The sequence below is a fragment of the Halichoerus grypus genome, chromosome 7 (assembly GCF_964656455.1).
Source record: "Halichoerus grypus chromosome 7, mHalGry1.hap1.1, whole genome shotgun sequence".
Classification (NCBI taxonomy): domain Eukaryota; kingdom Metazoa; phylum Chordata; class Mammalia; order Carnivora; family Phocidae; genus Halichoerus; species Halichoerus grypus.
In genome coordinates this window covers 60,465,327-60,477,746 of record NC_135718.1, presented here as the reverse complement: position 1 = coordinate 60,477,746, position 12,420 = coordinate 60,465,327, and the positions used below count along the sequence as shown (strand labels likewise).

General features: G+C 40.0%; 1 long non-coding RNA gene across 1 annotated transcript in view; it reads left to right on the top strand.

Annotated features, from left to right (window-relative positions):
- LOC144382570 (uncharacterized) overlaps positions 1-12,420 on the top strand; it is a 372,453-nt gene that overhangs the window by 342,997 nt on the left and 17,036 nt on the right. The window lies entirely within an intron of this gene.

Sequence of the window (12,420 nt, the reverse complement as noted above, 5' to 3'; positions counted from 1 at the left end):
TACTGGGACAGTGTGGTCGGAGGACCCTCAGGGTCACAGAAAGACTGGGGGTGCCTGAGTGTGGCAGAGCTCCCAGGTATTGGAGCAGGGAAGCTGGCTGCAGAGATGGAGCCAAGGCGCAGGCTCTCAGCTCGGGGTTGCCATAAACCGTGATCCGTGGCACAGTCAGGCCACTGCTCTTCCACCAGAGACCCAACAAGCGACAGATCCGGGGATTCTCCCCTTCCTCCCCTGGGAGGAGTGGTGCGGGAGCTCACCGCAGGGATCTGCTGGGTTTGGAGACTCCAAATGGGATCAGGTGCCAGATAGAAACGCTTCATCACAGGCCGGGTGAGCATGGAGTGTGGCCAGAGACCGGGGAGACAGGAGTGACTGACTGCTTTTCTCTGGGGCACACTGAGGAGGGGGGCCCTGAGTTCTCGGCTCCTCAGGGGCGGAGATTGGGAGGCTGCCATTTTCACTCTGGTCCTCCAAAGCTGTACGGAAAGCTTGCAGGGAACAAAAGCTCCCGAGAGCGAACCTAAGCAGATTACTTAGCCCGGCCCCGCAAAGGGCGGGGCAATTCCACCTCTGGCAAAGACATTTGAGAACAACGCAATAGGTCCCTCCCCCAGAAGATCAGCAAGAACAGCCAGCCAAGACCAAGTTTACCGATCAATGAGAATGGCAGAACTCCAGTGCTAGAGGAATACAGCACAGAGAATTCATGGCTTTTTCCCCCCCTGATTCTTTAGTCTTTGAAAGTTAATTTTTTAAATTTTCTTTCTTTTTCTTTTCCTTGTTTTTGAATTTTTCTTTTTCTCTCTTCAACCAACATCTTATCAATCCCTTTTTTAAAATTTTTTTTTTAATTTTCATTTTGGAGTCATATTCTATCCTTTCATAGTAGTTAACCTTATTTTTGGTATATATATATAAGTTGTTCTCTCTTTAAAATTTTGAGATACAGTTTCTTTTAACAGACCAAAATATACCCTAAATCTCTAGTGTATGGCTTTGTTCTACTCTTCTGCCTGATCACATTCTCTCCCTTTTTTTTTAATTCCTCTTCTTTCTTTTTACAACCAACTTCTTATCAATTCCTTTTATAAAAGCTTTTATAATTTTCATCTTTACAGTCATATTCCATCCCTTCATTGTATTTACCCTTATTTTTGTACATATATAAGTTTTTCTTTTGTTAAAATTTTGGGAGGCACTTTCTTCTAAAAGACCAAAATACACCCAAAATCTAGTGTGTGGCACTGATTTATGCACCACCTTGATCATATTTGATCATATTCTTTTTCTTTTATCTTTTTCTTTTTCTTTTTTTTCTCTTTTCTTTCTTTCCCTTTCTTTTCCCCCAGTTTCAGGTCTCTTCTGATTTGTTTAGTGTATATTTTTCTGGGGTCATTGTTACCCTGTTAGCATTTTGTTCTCTCATTCATCTATTCTCCTCCAGACAAAATGACAAGACGGAAAAAATCAGCTCAAAAAAAAAGAACAAAAGGCAACACTGACTGCCAGGGACCTAAACAATACAGACATTAGTAAGGTGTCAGAACTAGAGTTCAGAATGACGATTTTAAAGATACTAGCGGGGCTTGAAAAAAGCATGGAAGATACTCGAGAATCTGTTTCTGGAGAAATAAAAGAACAAAAATCTGACCAAGTCAAAATCAAAAAGGCTATTAATGAGGTGTAATAAAAAATGGAGGCTCTAACTGATAGGATAAGTGAGGCAGAAGGGAGAATTAGTGATATAGAAGACCAAATGGTGGAGAATAAAGAAGCTGAGAAAAAGAGAGATAAACAACTACTGGATCATGAGGGCAGAATTCAAGAGAAAAGTGATACCATAAGACGAAACAATATTAGAATAATTGGGATCCCAGAAGAAAAAGAAAGAGAGAGGGGGGCATAAGGTATATTGGAGCAAACTATAGCAGAGAACTTCCCTAATTTGGGGAAGGAAACAGGCATCAAAATCCAGGAGGCACAGAGAACCCCTCTCAAAATCAATAAAAATAGGTCAACACCCCAACATCTACTAGTAAAACTTACGAGTCTCAGAGACAAAGAGAAAATTCTGAAAGCAGCTCAGGACAAGACATCTGTAACCTACAGTGGTAGAAACATTAGATTGGCAACAGACCTATCCACAGAGACCTGGCAAGCCAGAAAGGACTGGCGTGATATATTCAGAGCACTAAATGAGAAAAATATGCAGCCAAGAATACTATATCCAGCTAGACTGTCATTGAAAATAGAAGGAGAGATAAAAAGCTTCCAGGACAAACAAAAACTAAAGGAATTTGCAAACACCAAACCAGCCTTACAAGAAATATTGAAAGGGGTCCTCTAAGCAAAGAGAGAGCCTAAAAGCAACATAGACCAGAAAGGAACACAGACAATATACAGTAACAGTCACCTTACAGGCAATACAATGGCACTAAATTCCTATCTTTCAATAGTTACCCTGAAAGTAAATGGGCTAAATGCCCCAATCAAAAGACACAGGCTATCAGATTGGATAAAAAAACAAGACCCATCGATATGCTGCCTGCAAGAGACTCATTTTAGAGGCAAAGACACCTCCAGATTGAAAATGAGGGGGTGGAAAATCATTTACCATGCTAATGGACACCAAAAGAAAGCTGGTGTGGCAATCCTTATATCAGACAATTAGATTTTAAACCAAAGACTGTAATAAGAGATGAGGAAGGGCACTATATCCTACTTAAAGGGTCTATCCAACAAGAAGACCTAACAATTGTAAATATCTATGCCCCTAACATGGGAGCAGCCAGTTATATAAGGCAATTAATAACAAAAGCAAAGAAACACATCGACAACAATACAATAATAGTGGGGGACTTTAACACCCCCTTCACTGAAATGGACAGATCATCTAAGCAAAAGATCAACAAGGAAATAAAGACTTTAAATGACACACTGGACCAAATGGACTTCACCAATATATTGAGAACATTCCATCCCAAAGCAACAGAATACACATTCTTCTCTAGTGCCTGTGGAACGTTCTCCAGAATAGATCACATCCTAGGTCACAAATCAGGTCTCAACCAGTACCAAAAGGTTGGGATCATTCCCTGCCTATTTTCAGACCACAATGCTTGGAAACTAGAACTCAATCACAAGAAGAAAGTCAGAAAGAACTCAAATACATGGAGGCTAAAGAGCATCCTACTAAAGAATTAATGGGTCCAGCAGGAAATTAAAGAAGAATTAAAAAAATTCATGGAAACCAATGAAAATGAAAACACAACTGTTCAAAATCTTTGGGATGCAGCAAAGGCAGTCCTAAGAGGAAAGTATATAACAATACAAGCTTTTCTCAAGAAACGAGAAAGGTCTCAAATACACAAACCTAACCCTACACCTAAAGGAGCTGGAGAAAGAACAGCAAATAAAGCCTAAACCCAGCAGAAGAAGAGAAATAGTGAAAATCAGAGCAGAAATCAATGAACTAGAAACCAAAAGAACAATAGAACAGATCAATGAGACTAGGGGCTGGTTCTTTGAAAGAATTAATAAGATGGATAAACCCCTGGCTAGACTTATCAAAAAGAAAAGAGAAAAGATCCAAATAAATAAAATCATGAATGAAAGAGGAGAGATCACAACCAACACCAAAGAAATACAAACATACTCTATGGCAACAAATTAAATAATCTGGAAGAAATGGGTGCATTCCTAGGGATGTATCAACCACCAAAACTGAACCAGGAAGAAATAGAAAACCTGAACAGATGTATAACCACTAAGGAAATTGAAGCAGTCATCAAAAATCTCCCAACAAACAACAGCCTAGGGCCAGATGGCTTCCCAGGGGAATTCTACCAAACATTTATAGAAGAATTAATACCTATTCTTCCGAAATGTTTGAAAAAGTAGAAATGGAAGGAAAACTTCCAAACTCCTTTTATGAGGCCACCATTACCTTGATTCCCAAAACCAGACAAAGACCCCATCAAAAAGAATTACAGACCAATATCCTTGATGAACATGGATGCAAAAATTCTCACCAAAATACTAGCCAATAGGATCCAACAGTACATTAAAAGGATTATTCACCATGACCAAGCGGGATTTATCCATGGGCTGCAATGTTGGTTCAACAACAGCAAATCAATTAACGTGATACAATACATTAATAAAAGAATGAACAAGAACCATATGGTCCTCTCAATAGATGCAGAAAAAGCATTTGACAAAGTACAGCATCCTTTCTTGATCAAAACTCTTCTGAGTATATGGATAGAGGGTCCATACCTCAATGTCATAAAAGCCATCTATGAAAAACCTACAGCGAATATCATTCTCAATGGGGAAATACTGAGAGCTTTCCCTCTAAGGTCAGGAACACAGCAGGGATGTTCACCAACACCAGTGCTATTCAACATAGTATTAGAAGTCCTAGCCACAGCAATCAGACAACAAAGAGAAATCAAAGGCATCCGAATCGGCAAAGAAGAAGTCAAACTCTCACTCTTTGCAGATGATGTGATACTTTATGTGGAAAACCCAAAAGACGCCACCCCAAAACAGCTAGAACTCATACAGGAATTCAGTTAAGTGGCAGGATATAAAATCAATGCACAGAAATCAGTGGCATCCCTATACACCAACAACAAGACAGAAGAAAGAGAAATAAGGAATCGGTCCCATTTACAATTGCACCCAAAACCATTAGATACCTAGGAATAAATCTCACCAAAGAGGCAAAGAATCTGTACTCAGAAAACTATAAAATACTCATGGAAGAAATTGAGGAAGACACAAAGAAATGCAAAAACGTTCCATGCTCATGGATTGGAAGAACAAATACTGTGAAGATGACAATGCTACCTAGAGCAATCTACACATTTAATGCAATCCCTATCAAAATACCATCCACGTTTTTCAAAGAAATGGAACAAATAATCCTAAAATTTGCATGGAACCAGAAAAGACCCCGAATAGCCAGAGGAATGTTGAGAAAGAAAAGCAAAGCTGGTGGCATCACAATTCCGGACTTCAAGCTCTATTACAAAGCTGTCATCATCAAGACAGTATGGTACTGGCACAAAAACAGACACATAGATCCATGGAACAGAATAGAGAGCCCAGAAATGGACCCTCAACTCTATGGTCAACTAATCTTTGACAAAGCAGGAAATGGAAATTTTTCCAATGGCAAAAAGACAGTCTCTTCAACAAATGGTGTTGGGAAAATTGGATAGCCACATGCAGAAGAATGAAACTGGACCATTTCCATACACCACACACAGAAGTAGACTCAAAATGGTTGAAAGACCTTAATGTGAGACAGGAGTCCATCAAAATCCTAGAGGAGAACACAGGCAGCAACCTCTTCGACCTCAGTTGCAGCAACTTCTTCCTAGAAATATCACCAAAGGCATGGGAAGCAAAGGCAAAAATGAACTATTGGGACCTCATCAAGATAAAAAGCTTTTGCACAGCAAAAGAAACAGTCAACAAAACCAAAAGACAACCGACAGAATGGGAGAAGAGATTTGCAAATGCCATATCAAATAAAGGGCTAGTATCCAAAATCTATAAAGAACTTATGAAACTCAACACCCAAAGAACAAAGAATGCAATCAAGAAATGGGCAGAAGACATGAACAGACATTTTTCCAAAGAAGACATCCAAATGGCCAACAGACACATGAAAAAGTGCTTAACATCCCTCGGCATCAGGGAAATCCAAATCAAAACCTCAATGAGATACCACCTCACACCAGTCAGAATGGCTAAAATTAACAAGTCAGGAAACGACAGATGTTTGCGGGGGTGTGGAGAGAGGGGAACCCTCCTACAGTGTTGGTGGGAATGTAGGCTGGTGCAGGCACTCTGGAAACCAGTATGGAGGTTCCTCAAAAAGTTGAAAATAGAGCTGCCCTATGACCCATCAGTTGTAGTACTGGGTATTTACTCCAGAGATACAAATGTAGTGATCCAAAGGGGTACGTGCACCCTGATGTTTATAGCAGCAATGTCCACAATAGCTAAACTATGGAAAGAGCCAAGATGTCCATCGACATATGAATGGATAAAGAAGAAGTGGTATATATACACAATGGAATATTATGTAGCCATCAAAAGGAATGAAATCTTGCCTTTTGCAATGACGTGGATGGAACTGGAGGGAATTATGCTGAGCGAAATAAGTCAATCAGAGAAAGACATGTATCATATGATCTCACTGATATGAGGAATTCTTAATCTCAGGAAATAAACTGAGGGTTGCTGGAGTGGTGGGGGGTGGGAGGGATGGGGTGGCTGGGTGATAGACATTGGGGAGGTATGTGCTATGGTGAGCACTGTGAATTGTGGAAGACTGCTGAATCACAGACCTGTACCTCTGAAACAAATAATACATTATATGTTAAAAAAAATAGAAGATAGCGGGACGGGAGAAATGAAGAGGGGGAAATCAGAGGGGGAAATGAACCATGAGAGACTATGGACTCTGAGAAACAAACTGAGGGTCCTGAGGGGTTGTTGGGGAATGGGTTAGCCTTGTGATGGGTATTAAAGAGGGCATGTACTGAATGGAGCACTGGGTGTTATACACTAACAATGAATCATGGAACACTACATGAAAAACTCATGATGTAATGTATGGTGATTAACATAACATAATAAAATAAAAAAATAAAAAATAAAGTAAAAAAAAGCATACAAACAAAAAACAAAGTCATTGGTTCCTTGTTGATCTTCTGTTTAGATGATCTGTCCATTGCTATGAGTGGGGTGTTAAAGTCCCCTACTATTATTGTATTATTATCAATGAGTTTCTTTAAGTTTCTTATTATTTGATTTATATATTTGGCAGCTCCTAAGTTGGGGGCATAAATTTTTACAATTGTTAGAGCTTCTTGTTAGATAGACCCCTTTATTATGATACACTGCCCTTCATCTCTTATAACAGTCTTTGGTTTAAAATCTAATTTGTCTGTTTTAAGTATGGCTACTCCAGCTTTCTTTTGATGTCCATTAGCATGGTAGATGGTTCTCCACCCCCTCACTTTCAATCTGGATGTATTTTTGGATCTAAAATGAGTATCTTATAAGCAGCATATCAATAGGTCTTTTTTTTTTTTTTTAAATCTATTCTGATTCCCTATGTCTTTTGATTGGAGCATTTAGTCCATTTACATTCAGAGTAATTATTAATAAATATGAATTTAGTGCCATTGTATTACCTGTAAAGTCTCTGTTCCTGTAGATTGTCTCTGTTCCTTTCTAGTCTTTGTTGCTTTTGGTCTCTCTTTCCCACTCAAATGGTTCCCTTTAATATTTCTTGCAGAGGTGGTTTAGTGTTCACAAATTCCTTTGGTTTTTGCTTGTCTTGGAAACTCTATGTCTCCCATTCCAAATAAAAGCCTTGCTGGATACAGTATTCTTGGCTGCAAATTATTCCCATTTAGGACATTGAATATATCACGCCACCCTCTTCTGGCCTGCTACGTTTCTGTGGACAGACCTGCTGCTAACTTTATGTGATGACCCTTGTAGTTTAAGGACCTTTTGTCCCTAGCTGCTTTCAGAATTCTCTCTTTATCTTTGTATTTTGCAGGGTTCTATGATATGTGTTGGTGTTGACCTGTTTTTGTTGTTTTTTAGGGGATTCTCTGTGCCTCTTCAACTTGAATGACTGTTTCCTTCCCCAGATTAGGGAAGTTCTCAGCTATAATTTGTTAAAATAGACCTTCTGCCCCTTTTCCTGCTCTTCTTTTTCTGGGACTCCTATTATATGGATATTATTGTACTTTGTGTAATTGCTGAGTTCTGTAAGTCTATATTCATGATCTAATAGTCTTCTTTCTCTCTTCTTTTCAGCTTCATTATTTTCCATAATTTTATCTTCTGTGTCACCTATTTGATCCTCTGATTCTTCCATCCTCATTGTGATTATATCCAGTTAGTTTTGCATCTCAGTTATAGCACTTTTTATTTCAGCCTGGCTAGTTTTTACATTTTTTATCTCTGCAGTCAGGGTTTCTCTGCTTCTTTCAAGCCCAGCTAGTATTCCTATGAACGTTATTCTAAATTCTTGTTCAGATATATTGCTTATATCTGTTTTGAGCAAATCCTGGCTGTGATTTCTTCTGATCTTTCTTTTGGGGAGAATTCCTCCATCTTGTCATTATGTCTAGGTTTCTTTTTTTTTTTTTTTTTTAAGATTTTATTATTTATTTGAGAGAGAGAGAGAGAGATGAGCAGGGAGCCTGATTCGGGACTTGATCCCGGGACTCCAGGATCATGACCTGAGCTGAAGGCAGTCGCTTAACAAACTGAGCCACCCAGGTGCCCTAGGTTTCTGTCTTCTGTGTGTGAATTTTGTTATGTTTCTTGCTCCTGAGAGTAGTACTTTCTTAAGAACGGGTCCTACACTGTCCATGGCCTGGTGCTTCAGGAAGGGTTTCTGGGCTATGTTGTTTACACTCTGCTGTTGTGTTTTGGCTGCTTTTTCCCACAGGCCAGTCCTCTACAGAGTTCCTCCTTGCTTGCAGTGGGGAGTGTTTGGACCTTTAACTAGGTGTGCTTTGATTTATTTGTTAAGATAAGCCTTATTTAAAAAAAAAAAAGCCTGATCCAAAAGAAAAAAGGAAAAGGAACAAAAACAAACAGACCAAACCAAACCAAACCAAACAAAACAAAAAACCCCACAAAAAAACAAAAAACCTGAACTACATCCTGATAAAAAAAAAAAAAAGCCTGGTTCTATTTCTACTAGAACTGAAGTTGATGCTTTGGAGCACTCTATGGTCAGTAGACTTGGTACATTCTGGGGGGCCTGTGTTGGTCTTCTGAGGGAGAGGCCCATTGCACTGGCTCACAGTCAGACCTGCCCTTGTAAAGATGCCCCTGTCAGGTCCATGGGAGCGGGATTTGGTGTAAGTGACTCCAGACTCCACTGGAGGTGCTATGTTTCTCTCTGAAGTTCAGGGTGCTAGTGGGCAGGGGGTGGGCAGGAGGGGGTGGAAGATGGTGTTACCCTGCCTTCTAGGCCCCAGAAAGGGGAATTTGGGGCCACTGCTGTTCAGGAGGCCCTCACAGAAAAGTGAACAATCTCCCCTCCTGTGTCCCAGGCTTTCCTCAGATCCCTGCCCTCAACCTTGTCTGTGTCCCACCCTCGGCACACCTGGTGCTATAGTTCTCTTGTGTTTTATCTCTAGCTGGTGGCTGGGATTCAATACTCCAAATCCTAAAGTACCCAGCAAGACACAGACATGCTCCCCTCCCCCAGAGGAGAGCCTTGCAGTGCTGCGCCTGTCACCATCTTGTCCCAGAACAGCAGTAGCACACTTGAGAGAGTGCCTGAAGTCAAGGTGAAGCACAGTGAAAAGCTGCAACCACATTATCTGCCCTCTGCATGAGTCTCTGTCCCCTACTGTTGAACAGGGGAGCTCAATGGTTCCCCACAGGTCTTTTGTCCTTGGAAAGGTAATATACTGTCTTCCAAATTTTGCCAAGTGTACTCCAGGAAGGGGAACATTCTCTCCCCATGCAACCCAAGGGATCCCCACCATGGTGTCTTGTGTGAACCCTACATACTGCTCTCTCTCCCTCTGTCCCTGACTTCTCTCTGTGAAAAGGGCTCCCTCCCCTCCATGGCACTGTGGCTTTTCTTTACCCCCATTCATGTCTCTGAATCTCACATCTGCCATGTTTTATCCCTCCATTTGTGCAGACTGTTTTCTTAATCCTCAGATTGATTTCCTACTTGTTCAAAATGATTTGATGTTGATCTAGCTGTGTTTGAGGGACAAGGCAAGTCCAGGGTCCCCCTACTACTCTGCCATCTTAACTCCTCCTGCTAAGATTCTGATTTTAAATAATAATAAGGTAACATGCTGCTTTCATAGTTCATAATTTATATGCACTCCCTCTACTTTCACTATGTTTTTTGGCACATAAAATTTCTTCTTTCAACTGCACGCCTTTCAAGATAGGGCCACTAACTTATTTGAGCATAGATGTTTCTTGGTACTATGAAAAATAAGTATACCTTAGCAATGTACGCTGTCACACCTTGGGTGACCAACTGTCTTAGTTTGGGTTTCCTGGGACATGGGGCTTTCAGTGCTAAAACTGGGACAGTCACTTATCAGCAAACTGGGATGGTTGGTCACCCTTAAACTCACTTATAACATATATCCCAAAGCTCTATATTGGGTCCAGTAAGGGACTTGCTGTTGGAAAGCTAATTCTGATTGTGTAAGGTGGTTTAATTTTGGAAGGCTTTGAATTTCAAGTCAAGGAGTTTTCTTTATTTCTGTAGGAACCATGGTACCACCAAATGTTTTTGAACTTGAGAGTGATATGAAAATTACTGCTATGCACTAGAGCATTGATTTGGCAGCAATGTCTATGGTAGAATTGTAGTAAGAGAGAGAGACCTCTTAGCACTTGGTGTGAGTCTCCTGGAGAAGCCCAGATGGGATAATTACTGCACTATGGATAAATTCTAAGACAAGTAGAGTCATCTTTTTGAAGATGTCAAGAAAATGACTTCAATATGCTATTGTCCAATTTTCAAAGTTGGGTATTCAGTGTGAAAAGAGTTACACAGTGGAGAAGTAGGACAACTAATCAAGGAAGAGTGTTTTGGGAAAGAAAATAGAAGACAAGATAAATTTGACTTTTATGCTGGTAATAGAAATCATTCTTGTCCCTTATTAACTGTCTCTGCTACAAAATGGTTGTTACTTTGCAAAAATTCTTGTCACAAGTTAAAATAATTTTCCAGTATCTTAGGTTGATAGTCCCCAGAAGCAGACCCTGAGATGATGATGGGAATGAAAGCACTTTATTTGGCATACGATTTTTAGAAGAGGAAGAATCCCAGAAGTACAACATCAAACAGGTTATTGGTGTGGGCCTATGGAGACCTGAACCCTGAACATCATTATACCACATGGCTTAGGGTTATTCCACGTGAATGGCAAGGAAGCTAATGTGTTTATTTTCTAGTTCTCTTTGGCTATGGGCTGATAGATGTTCCCAGAAGCATTAACTCCACCTAGTGCCTGTGATGCCCCAGCATTTCAGTGCACATTGGCCTGAAATCGAGCTGCTACCACTTGCCTCTCTTCGGCTGAGGTCTTCCTCAGCACATGTGATTCACTTGAAATCTTAAGGACTTAGAGACTTTGCTTCTCCCAGAAATAGGCCAGTTTCCTGGCTACTCTAGGATAGCTACAAGGCATATGTCCTACCTCATTTTCCAGAGCTCTCTAGCAGGATTAAGTTCAAGTTACCTGGAGTGCTAATTTGCTTGATGATGCATCTTCCTAAACTCCCTCGTATCCCCTGCCTCACTCCTCAACTTTTCTACCTGTGCTTGGTAGGATCATCTTCAATATTAACTACCTGCATTGTAATCTTTGCTCCAAGATCTACTCCTGGGGAATCAGATACATTTTGAAATCCAAATGAAATATTTGCTTCTGACACTGGTTATAGGAATATGACATTGCATCCATTTTTAGACAATTTTAAGGAGAGAAGCAACAATAATTTGCTAAGGATTGTTTTGGGTATAGTCTGACTGGAGAAAGTTGGAATGTACTGGACAACTTTACATGGCATTCCTAAGCCTAGACTCTACTATTTCATAATGATGGCTAGATCCCAACTGGGAGGAGTAAAAGAAGGAATCACATACATCCAAACATAAAAATGATTTCACAGTTTGTAGCAGGTAATTAATAGCAAGGCATCCTAATTTATTCTTTTTATTTTATTTTATTTTATTTATTTTATTTATTTATTTTTTTAAAGATTTTATTTATTTATTTGACAGACAGAGACACAGCGAGAGAGGGAACACAAGCAGGGGGAGTGGGAGAGGGAGAAGCAGGCTTCCCGCGGAGCAGGGAGCCCGATGCGGGGCTTGATCCCAGGACACTGGTATCGTGACCTGAGCCGAAGGCAGATGCTTAACGACTGAACCACCCAGGCGCCCCTATTTATTCTTATTTTAAACAACAAAAAAAAAGTGGATCTTAAAACTAAAGATGAGGAATTTGTGCTTTAAAGAGAAATATGAAGCTCTGGAGGTTATGTAAGTGCCTCATCACTCACTTGCTTAATGCCTATAGTTATGATTCCAAAAAGGAAATATATATCCAATTATTTTACTGAATGTTAAAGAACACAGTAGACTACACAAGAGCTTGTTTTTGGTGGAGAAATGTCAATGTGGAATGGAAAATAACAGATTCTTGTCACAAAGCCCTCACTTTATGTTTTAATATTAGTATGTTGCCATGTTTTTAGGACACATTGTTTCAGAAAATTAGTCTCAAGTTTCCATATTTTATGAGAAGATGATTTCATTAGCCATGAAATGTCTATTTTTGTTCCTGCTAAGGGGAGCTCGAGAACTTCAAAATCATA